This window comes from Ambystoma mexicanum, chromosome 5p (genome assembly GCF_040938575.1).
Source record: "Ambystoma mexicanum isolate Mex_15411 chromosome 5p, UKY_AmexF1_1, whole genome shotgun sequence".
NCBI lineage: Eukaryota > Metazoa > Chordata > Amphibia > Caudata > Ambystomatidae > Ambystoma > Ambystoma mexicanum.
In genome coordinates this window covers 308,872,759-308,883,999 of record NC_090930.1, presented here as the reverse complement: position 1 = coordinate 308,883,999, position 11,241 = coordinate 308,872,759, and the positions used below count along the sequence as shown (strand labels likewise).

The 11,241-nt window shown below is 47.0% G+C and overlaps 1 long non-coding RNA gene across 1 annotated transcript in view; it reads right to left on the bottom strand.

The window, feature by feature from the left end:
- Positions 1–10,132: 10,132 nt before the first annotated feature.
- LOC138480937 (uncharacterized) overlaps positions 10,133–11,241 on the bottom strand; it is a 549,246-nt gene continuing 548,137 nt past the window's right edge. The window contains exon 3 of the long non-coding RNA XR_011274166.1: positions 10,133–10,382. This is a non-coding gene — a long non-coding RNA (uncharacterized lncRNA). The remainder of the gene's footprint in view (positions 10,383–11,241) is intronic.

The following is an 11,241-nucleotide window of genomic DNA, read 5'->3' as shown; positions in this document are numbered from 1 at the left end:
CAGTGCATTTCATTATCGCTAACTATGTAGGAAGCACTAGTGCTGACAACAATTTTACTATCAGAGTACTGTGTTGAATTTTGGTGCCATGTGATGTCAAAAATACCCTCTCCGGCCCGAATCGACCAAAATTCTGAACCACTCCAAAGGTGTACTGGCTGTTGGTATAGATGTTTACACTAAGTCCTTCAGAGAGTTTGCATGCCCTAGTCAATGCAACAATCTCTGCCGCCTGGGCGGAATTATGCGGTATCTTTCTGCTTTCAACAATAATGTCTAGTGTGGTAATTGCATAGGCCGCAGTGGAGGTACCATCAGGTAGCTTAAAACAAGAACCATCAAAAAATAGTTCCCCATCCGCAAACTTCAACGGTGTATCGCTCAAATCAATTCTGCCTTTCGTTTCTTGTTCTGTAACATATAGGCAACCATGGGACATGTCATTGGTGCGCTCATCCTCTTGTGGAGAAGGCAAAAGTTCAGCTGGATTCAAAGTACAGCATCTCTTAATTTGGATGTGTGGTGCAAATAGAATCAACTTGTATCTCGTTAATCGAGCAGAAGTGAAATAGTGTGTTTGTGTTCTATTTAATAGAACATCAACAGAGGTACCATCACAGTTAAAGAGAGACCTAAAGCCATACCCTCACTTTGTTTTACTGATGCAGCAGCTGCAGCTTGCAAACATTTCGGCAAAGCACATGCAACAGGGTCTAACGTGGAGGAAAAGTAGCAGCGCGGTCTGCTCTTTCCCCCATGTTCCTGTGTCAATACAGCCAAAGCACAACCCTCACACTCATGCACAGATAAAACAAAATTCTTCTCATAATTTGGTGTGCCTAAAACTGGCGCTGAACACAACGCAGCCTTAAGCAGATCAAAAGCATTCTGGCAATCCATGTCCCACGGCAAAGGAACATCCTTCTTTGTCAATGCCAACATAGGTTTAATCAAAAGCAAAAAAATAGGGATCCACTGTCTAAGTCAGTAAGAAGCCATGCCAATCAGGGCTCTGGCTTCCTTCTGTGTGTTAGGAACAGACATGTCAGAGATGCTCCATATACGTTCAGGTGTCAGCCGTCTTCTCTCCTTTGACAGGAGATAGCCTAAATAGGTAACATCCTGTCTACAATACTGAAACTTCTTCAATGATGCTTTGTGGCCATGTGTAGCTAAATGAATAAGCAATGAAACAGTACCCTCCTTGCAAGCGTCCTCAGAATCTGCGGCAATGAGCAAGTCGTCAATGTACTGCAGCAATGTGCAAGTTGTCGGCAGCTCAAGCATATCAAGCTGTTCTTTCAATGCCCTACTGAATATGCTTGGACTTTCAGTGTAACCCTAAGGAACGCGTGTGAATGTGAAAGAGTGTCCACCTAAGCTAAACACAAACAGAGACCTACTATCTGTGTATACAGGAATGCTAAAGAAAGCATTCTTCAAATCAATAACACTAAAATGTGTGGCCGTAGCCAGAATCATAGTCAAGATAGTCATAACATCAGGGACAATTGGGAACTGTGGCGCGACAATCTTGTTAATTGCACGCAAATCAATTATAATAAGGTAGGGTAAGACATTATCCCCTTTCTTATACACAGGAAGAATCAGGCTATTACACACACTCCCAGAAATCTCCTCAATCACACCTCAGTCATAAAGTCTGAAACAATGCTCTTCAATGCACGGTCACTCTCTACTGAGATTTTGTACTGTGGAATTGGAGGCAGCGTAATAGCTTTTTTGAAGAATTATTCTTACTGGCTCAACATTCAAAATTCCAACATCATTGTCATTCACTGCCCATTAGTGTGTTGGCACCACACTGAATTCACTTGGCAAAGGCATAAACAAAAATTTAGAAGTGGAATTTTGTTGGGGAGAAATCGTCAGGTACACTCCATCTGGAGAACAATAAATCACAGCATTCAATTTATTCGTCATCAGCAAGAATAGACATGAATCAGTAAATGGTCCCAATGCAAGCAGTACCGGCCGAGAGACTGGACTAACCACTGGCGTACCGGAGAACCCTACAGAAACGTTGCTCTGCCCTGACAGTGGGATATCTGGAACCCACATTTGATCAATGGAGCACTTCTGTGCCCCGGTATCCACTAGAAAGATATGCTCCCTATTCCCCACCTTCATTTTGACATAGGGCCCCTTTTGATCTACGGGAATAGGTATTGGTTCCAGATTCTGCTTCGGGCTGTCTTAGCGAAACAGTACGTCATCAGCTGTGAAATCTTCAGTGAAATATGAGTGAGTTGGATTATCAAAAACATTCCCATTATTCGTATTTTATGGCTGTCCCCCTCCCTGACTACCCACATTTGTATCTTGTGGTTGGCTCTGCTGATTCTGTGCAAATTGATATCTACCAGGACTAGCAATTCCGGGGTGACCCCTCGATCACCTGCTCATGGTGCCTTATGGGTTATTGGCCCGCTGTTGGAGGGACAGATACTGTGCCCTCCAGTGGCCTTCCTGTCTACAATACGCACATTGATTCATGAGTGGAGGACCCAATGGCGCTCCCATTTGTGGTAAAAACTGACCTCTCAATTGCGTGTTCCCACCCCTTGACCTCCGTGCTATTTGCTGTAAAAGGACTCTATTCTTCAGATCACCCTTTTTCTTCTCCACCTTTTCCTTCTCCGTGTTTACTCTGTTCTCATAATACTGGGCCATGTGTAGCACTTCGGATTGCGATTTTGCTTGTCATGCACTCTCGGACGTCATGATCTGAGTTTGAATGTCAGGCAACAATCCTCACACAAATTTGTCGACAAATAATCCTTTTCCCGGTTCTGTGCTCAAATCTTGCCTACTAAAATCTGAAAACACTTTTTCAAACCTGTTAAAGTATTCAGTTGCACCCTCGGTTTTACCTTGCATGCTGTCAATTTGTCCCATATAATTCTCTTCTCGGGCACTAAAGTTTTCAGTTTGGTTACTATATTATTCGGCAACATCAATATAGACTGAGGTGGTTTCTCACCTGCGTTCTTACCCTCATCAGCTTGCGTCAAAGCGTCCCAAGTATCGCCCATACTCGCTTGAACATCTACAGTTCTAATTTGCTTCCATAAATGTGCAAGTAGGATCACGGGAAACAATAAGTCAATGTCCCCTAATGTGAAACTGACAAATTCAAAACGGATTCTATCTCTTTATAGAACCTTGTGGGATTCTTCCTAATATCTACGATAGACTGCTTAATCGTATTCACTTCCTGTCTCGAAAATGGAACGTGAACAAACTACGAGATGTAGTGCGCTGTGATAGTGGAAGCAGGTGTCTGTCCTACCGCTGGAATCTCTACTTTCGGGACTAGTGTCGGAGGAACCTCTCTCATAGGTAATTGTAGAGTAGGGAGTTCTGAACGCTTACTAAGCAATAGAGCCAAATCTGACAAGGAAGCTATTGTGGTGTCAGGTGAAAATGCTCTTTTGTCAGGACAACATACATTTCTTTTCATGCATTCATCTTGTATATACTCAACCATCACTTGTAACACCTTCTGTTGCATATCCAGAGTATACTGGCTAAATGTATCATGCACGTCAATAGGAGGAATAGACGCATCCAAAATCCATCTAAGGGCATCCATCGTACAGATGTGCATTACTTCACTAGCACGTTTCTGTGGAGGCAAGAATCGCTTCTGTGCATACAATGTGTGTTGCTTATCCCTATTCAATTCATCCCTGTGTAAGCGATCAAGTTCCCTCTTATACACAAACAGTTTCGCAACATGCTCGTGTATTTTAGTCGCGGTATCTCTTGAACGAGACAAAAAATTCAAATCCTGTAACTCTTGTGGAATAGCTGAATCAGTCAAATCACTCCATATTTCAACAAGATAGACTCCCATTTGTTCTATCAACACTTTCTGTTCAGTAATACCCCCATGGTCAGACATTGCACTTTTGGCAGCAGTTTCCTCACCCCTCTCCATATACGTTTCTGCCCAATCACACAGCTCCTTCTTTTTCTCTGTAGATATCTTACTATGTGTCACTATCCTTGATTCAGTATCGATCACTGGTAGGGGAGTGGATGTGGAGGCAGCCGGCAAAGAAAGTAAAAATAAGTCATGCGTACTCAGCGATGGAGGAAATGCTGGTGCAGTGGGAACAATGGGTGTAGCAGGAGCTGTTGCAATTGGACCGGGCATAGATGCAGGGGGAGGTACATAAGGATGCAGTGCAGTTGAATCGGCTCCTGAATCAGATCTCTGCTCATTTAGTAACTTATTCAACAGCTCATCTGACACATACAGATCTTGTGACGGGTATATTTTCTGTACGTCTAATTGAAAGGCCCTATCCATGCTCCTAATGGCCTCGCTCTGTTTCTGTTGATCATGTACTAAAGGGGGGGCATGGTTAACTGCTGAACGATGGAGATGTAAACCTCCATTGCTCCTGGGCCGCCAGCCGAATCCTGCATCCATCCTGCGCATCTATCCACCCCAGATGACTTAAAACTCTCCTACAGCTGTGTGACTATATGCTGCATCGACCTCTGACTAGAACCAGAGCGGAGGTGCTGTAAAATCCTGTAGAATTGTAGTTTTGTGGCCGCGGTCCCCGCGCCGGGCAGCGCTCCCAAGATGGCCACCATGAGACCGATGCAAGCAGTGGACGGAGAGATCGAGACGCGGCAGCAGAAGGCGAGCTACAGTGAGGAGTAAACAAGCCTGCCCCGGTGTCTGTGGCAGCGAGACACCGTTCCTCCTGGTGCCTGTGAACACGAGGGACGGGCCGCCTGTGTGAACCGGCGCACGTGTTGTGGTACCAGCGCTCCCGCCCCTGACGCGACACTGCACGAACAACTGTGCCCTGGCTGCTCTGCGAGGTGAGGGGTGATACGGCGCTGATCCGACTTCTGCGACAGAGGGGACATGTTTGTGCACAGCTTACCCATCCCCTGGCGGCATCCTTCACACACTGAGATGCGTCAAGGCCTGCTCATCGGGTCGGCCACTACCTGATACACCGCCTGCAACAGAGTCATCTACGCCCTGCAGCCACTGACACCTGCTGCTCCTGTGCGGTAAGGAGAGGGGGGCGGCAACGGGTGGGGGCTCGAGCTCCAAGACACTGTCGACCCCCCGAACCCTCTTTTTGCTCGTTGGAACGGCCCTGCTGAAGCCCTGGAGTTCCCCCTGGATCTGTGTAGCGCACAGGGGCCCGGGACTGGATGAACCCACTAGCCTGTCCCCGGAGCGCAGGCTAACATCCTTAACCCGACCCTGCCCCACCCAGTGAAAGGAACCACGACACAACAGACCCGGGTGGGTCCCAGTGACTGGTGGGCGCACTGATCACAAAGTGTCCCTGGGCCATCAACATCACAACTGGCGCAGTTCCCTGGGTGTTCCGCCCGTGCAACGCCTGGACTCGGCGACAATACTCCTGGCCCAGCAGCACTACCAGCCCCTTGCCCTGCCACTGTCCCCTCTCGCTCTGCCCGGGACGAACCCCGGCTGTTGTCGGACCTGATACCCAGCAATGGGGAAAGATAAACCCAGGAAGACCTCTACGCAGAGCAGAATTGAACAATACGCTACCACGCCAGTGACTCGCTCCCCGGAGAGGTTGCAAATATCTGAGTCAGACTGCGTGGAAGAGGATATCTCCCTCAGAGATATAATGAGTACCATTGCCAGCTCCAGAACTTCAATGGAAAAAAAGATGGACAGTATCGGTGCAGACGTGTCCCTACTAAGACATGACCTGCAAAAACTGACCTCACGCACTGGGGAGGCGGAGGCACAAATTTCGGAAACCGAAGACAGCCTACGAGGGATAAACCGCAACGTGTCTGGCATAATAGCACGCTTCAAGCTCCTGGAGGCTAGAGTGGACGATAGCGAAGGCAGATCCAGGCGAAACAATGTTCGCATACTTGGCCTTCCCGAGAAGGCGGAGGGGGATTTATGGAACTATTCCTCGAGGAATGGATTGTGGACACATATGATGCGCAATCCTTCTCGAAATTTTTCTCAATCGAACGGGCCCATCGCATTCCAACTGGCAGGCTCACCCCAGGAGCACCGCCGCGCACAGTTATCGCAAGATTTCTAAACTATAGAGATAGGGATACGGGTGCTGCAGTTGGCAAGATCGAAAGGGACAATCGCGTATAATGGATCAAAAATCGCCTTCTTCCCTGACTTTACCAAGGAGATGCAAAAGGCACGCCAGTCATTCGATCCGCTCAAGAGACGCCTCCACTCACTGGTTGTCAAATACAGACTAATATTTCTGGACCAGCTCAAGATTTACCATAAGGGGACATCGGTGCATTTTACAGATCCCAAGGAAGCGTGGAGTTGGGCCGAGAGGCACATAGATGGAGACTGGGGCCCTGGAGGGGGAGGGAGAAGAGAACGTAATAGACCACATCCTGAGCACCCAGTGTCATGAACTTCATATCACGCCCCTTTTGGACCTTCTGGTCCTTGTCTCAACAGGGCTTACATTCCGTACTACTTCCAACGTGGCCGCCCAGAGCTGAAGCCCTTGCTCGCTCCATGCGCTGAACGCGGCGTGATCTTGTCTATCTGGACGACATATTGATTTTTTCCAAGGACCGTCTGAAGCATGAAGGACATGTTAAGGCAGTTCTACAAAAACTCCGGGAACATCACCTCTTACCAAGCCTGAAAAATGTTTGTTTCACGTTACCTCTGTGCACTATCTGGGATTTATCCTTAGTCCAGAGGGGATTGGCATGGACCCTTCAAAAGTAAAGGCCATTCTAGCATGGCCTACTCCCACGTCCGTGAAACAAATCCAATCCTTCCTAGGACTAGCCAATTTTTACCGAAAGTTCATAGCCACCTTTTCCGAGATTGTACAACCTATAGTGGCTCTGCTAAAGAAGGATACCCCATTTGTCTGGTTAACATTACAAGAAACTGCATTCCAGTGTTTGAAGACTGAGTTTACACAAGCTCCCATTTTGGCTCAACCCGATACAAGTCGACCCTTTTTAGTGAAAACGGATGCCTCTAATTGCGCTATAGGAGCAGTATTGAAGCAGAAAATGGAGGACGATTTGGAAAACCCAGTTGCTTATCTTTCAAGAACTTTAACTCCGAGTGAAACACACAAGCCTTCACTGATTGGCGACACCTACTTCTGGGAGCCAGACATCCTGTCCAAGTCCGTACTGATCATCGAAACCTTCAGATTCTACAGTCACTGGAGTGCAGGAACAGTCGTCAGGCACGTTGGGCCTACTTTTTTGCCCAGTATCAGTTCCACATTACTCATGTCCCTGGATCACAGAACCTGATCGCTGATGCCTTGTCTCGCCGTCCTGACTACGTGACCACTGAAGATAAGGCATTTCCTAAAATGTTTTCTCCCACGATCTTCGTAGACCAAGCAGTTGATCTCCTGGAAGAAGTCTGATCGCAAACCCAATCCTTGGAAATGTGGACGGACATCGCAACAAGAAACCACTGGAAATTAAGAGCGAAGGAAGGCTACTTATTCAAGGACAATGCACTACTCATTCCTACACGGAAGTTACAGCAGAAAATAATAAACCTTTGTCATGACACACTCCATTCCGGGCACCGAGGTATCACCAACACCCTCCGTCTTATACAGAGACAGTTCTGGTGGCCTAAAATGAAGTCTGACGTACAGCAATGCATCCAGGCTTGTATGACCTGTGCCCAAAATGAACATGATAACAAAAGACCGGCGTGTCTTCTTCTGCAGCCCACTCTACCCTCTAAACCATGGGAAATCATCGCTACAGACTTCATAGTGGAGTTACCACCTTCCCGAGGATATACTACCATCATGGTCACCATCGATTTATTTACCCATATGGCCCATTTTACGCCACTGATGAAACTACCCTCCTCTTCATAGCTAGCTGGAATATTTCTGGAACACATATTCCGACTACATGGGCTTCCTTCCAAGATCATATCTGACCGGGTTCCCCAATACATTTCACAATTCTGGAAACACCTCTGTCGAGTTCTAGGAATCCAACGTGCCCTCTCTTCAGGATATCACCCCCAAACCAACGGCGCCGCTGTGCAAACCAGACCCTGGAACAATATCTCTGATGTTTCGCCACCAAGGTCCAGGATGACTGGTCTCTCCTGATACCCGTTGCAGAATTCGCTTACAACAACTCCGAACACTCACGCTACAGACCAGCCCCTTTTATTGTAGTCAGAGGTTCCATCCATCGGTTTTACCCTCGGTTCTCCCTTACCCTACACCAGTACCTACTGTTGACTCCTGGATCGAAACTCTTATCAACATTCACCGGGAGGCTAAAGAACACTTGGAAAAAGCCAGATTACAGACCAAGAGGTATGCGGACTCCAAGAGAAGACCAGGTCCTTCCTATACGGTCGGTGACCGATTGTGGGTGTCATCAAAACTACTTCCCCGACACTTGCGACCAAACAAGCTGGCTCCCCGCTACCATGGTCCATTCCCCATCAAGGAGTTTATCAATCCTGTCTCATATCGAATCAAGCTACCTGACTCCTGGAAAAGAATGAATCCAGTTTTTCACACATCCCTATTGAAGCCCTACATCCAATCCTCTCAAAAATCCAGTAGACCTCCTCCTCTACCGGTTGACAACCAACTGCAATATGAGGTGTCCCGGATTTGTGACTCCAGGTATAAGCGGGGCCATCTTTAATACCTAGTGGAGTGGAAAGGATATCCTCCTAGCGAAAGGACCTGGGAACCTGTTTCAAATATCAAGGCTCCTCGCTTGCTCAGAAGATTTCACCTAATACACCCGGGCAAACCTGGAGGAAAAGGCCTTCGGAGGAGGCATGCTGTCATGAACTTCAGATCACGCCCCTTTTGGACCTTCTGGTCCTTGTCTCAACGGGGCTTACATTCCGTACTACTTCCAACATGGCCGTCCAGAGCTGAAGCCCTTGCTCGCTCCATGCACTGAACGCGGTGTGATCTATTTACAGACCACGCCTTCCGCGGCTCCGCGCCTCTCAATGCTATTGCAGAGTAGCCTCAGACGTGTATTCGTAGCCTGGCATACTTCTGGCATAAGTGTAGCGAAAGGCTCACTAAAGTAATGTGCCGTCCGATCCCAACAGACCCTAAACTCCTCCTCTTGGGTATTGAAGATGCAGTAGACATGTCTCGCTTTGAACAGCTTTTTCTCTTGTCAACAACAGGAATTGCCAAAAGGAACATTGCGCAACTGTGGGGCACAGAAGTTACCCCGAAATATGACCAATGGATGTCAGATGTGGACGCCATCATACTAATGGAACGCCAAGTCTATCAAGCTAGAGGCTGTCCGGGCAAAGCAGACAGTATCTGGGGTAAATGGGAACAGACATTATAACTCAGATCCAGAATGGACAACGAGCTTTGTTGCGCAATTCTGCCAAGGCTATGAAAGATAACGTCACTTTTTGAGGCTGCTTGAGAAAGACCAATACGTAAACGGCCATTTGCTGACTTGTTTGCACCTATTTCTCACAACTGTGTCTCCACGTCCGCTTATATCCAGATCATATCAGATTGTACTACTCTGCCTTTTGTATGCAAAGTTATATGGTTATGTTTTGTATGTTTTTGTATTATCGCACAAAAAGCAATAAAAGGTGTTATAAAAAAGAAAGATCATGTACTAAAGACTTCTCTGCATTTGTCATGTGTCTACGTGCTTGCTTCTCTCTACTTCTGAGTCGCTTATTCGCTTCCTTCTTCCAATCTCTAACAGCATCAAACGCAGCTGGTCTAACTTTCTTACTCAACAATACTGATTCCAATTATTCTATTCTCGCCAACTCAAAACAACCCAGTGCTGGCCACTGAAGGTCGGGTGCATGTCTGGTTTGTCGATGCCAAACATCATTAAACACAATCACGCCTAGGCCATACGATATATACATGTCATACGCTGCTGACCCCGTGGGTTTTAAATTCTTAGATTGTCTTCCTCAGCAACAAAACATTGCAAAACAGGATGACAACTTCACAGGCATACTAAAGCCACCGTCTTACCTGGTCAATAATATTTACGCGCAAATGTACTACCAATCAAAATTCAAAATCACCAGGCCGTTTCCTTACTGAAACATGCTCACCTGATTTCCAAACAAGTTCAATTGAACAATCGTCGTGGCTGGCAATTTCTCCAAGCGGCAGAACAAGCCTCGATTCCGGAACCCTCGCCGTGCAGCCCGTCGGTGCTGCAATCGGCTAGAGATCAGGTGTAGCAGTCTGCGAGGAAACACGTCTCTTGTGCAGGGGCCCCTTTTACTCACTGATCTCGATCCGACAGCCTCGTCTTCGTCCAACACAAATGGAACATCAATGGGAGGGTCCCTGTTCGGACACCATCTGAAAGACCACAAAAAAAGGCTTACTACAAAGAAATGGAAATAGCTGGTCACAAGGTTAAAAAATGCATTTATTCACAGCCCGACTGGGGTCTCAGCGCCCCATGATGCATGCGTACAGTCACAGTGGCGGTAGAGAGCCCCCATAAACCAAAGTTACACACATATATACTGTACAGAATCACATTTGAAACACTTAACCAGCCCCCTCATGTGACAGGGTCCATAGGGTTCATGACCTTTCCACATAGGTAATGTTACTAAAGCAACAAGTCTGCATTTTACCCGTCCTCCTATTGACAATGTACTGTCTGGGAGCAGGGCAAAAGAGTGCGTGGGGGCATATCGTGTTCCCTGGTACAAGGTTAAATTTGCTGGACAGCTTATCTGTATTGTTCCTGGAGCCTAAGGTCAGTCTGCTCTAAAGCCTGGGAATAGGGTTTTCCTCTAGAGGAGCACATAGCAGCTGCACATTATTACAATTTATTAGTTCAGTGGGAAAAACATGGTTGAGAAAGGCGGGCACCTAACTTATAGATAAGCGATGCTTCTACAGAGACTTCAAGGTTCTACAGTGTAAGACAATCAAAGCGCTCAGCAGAATGTGCATTCTTGCCTGGCAATTAGCAGAAGGTTCATGCCGTGGTCTTCCACCGCGTTTAGAGTGAAAAAGGCAAAATGAACAGGAAGCTGAACTGAACATTGCACCCAAGATAGTGAATGAAACTAAATGGCAGCGTGGCCACCATTAGTGTGGCAGTAAGTTCATAACGTGGTGCGAATGTGCTTAGGCCAATATGCATACCTGCAAAACACTTAAACTAAATCTATTTTTACATTGGTTCGCATTACATATGGCT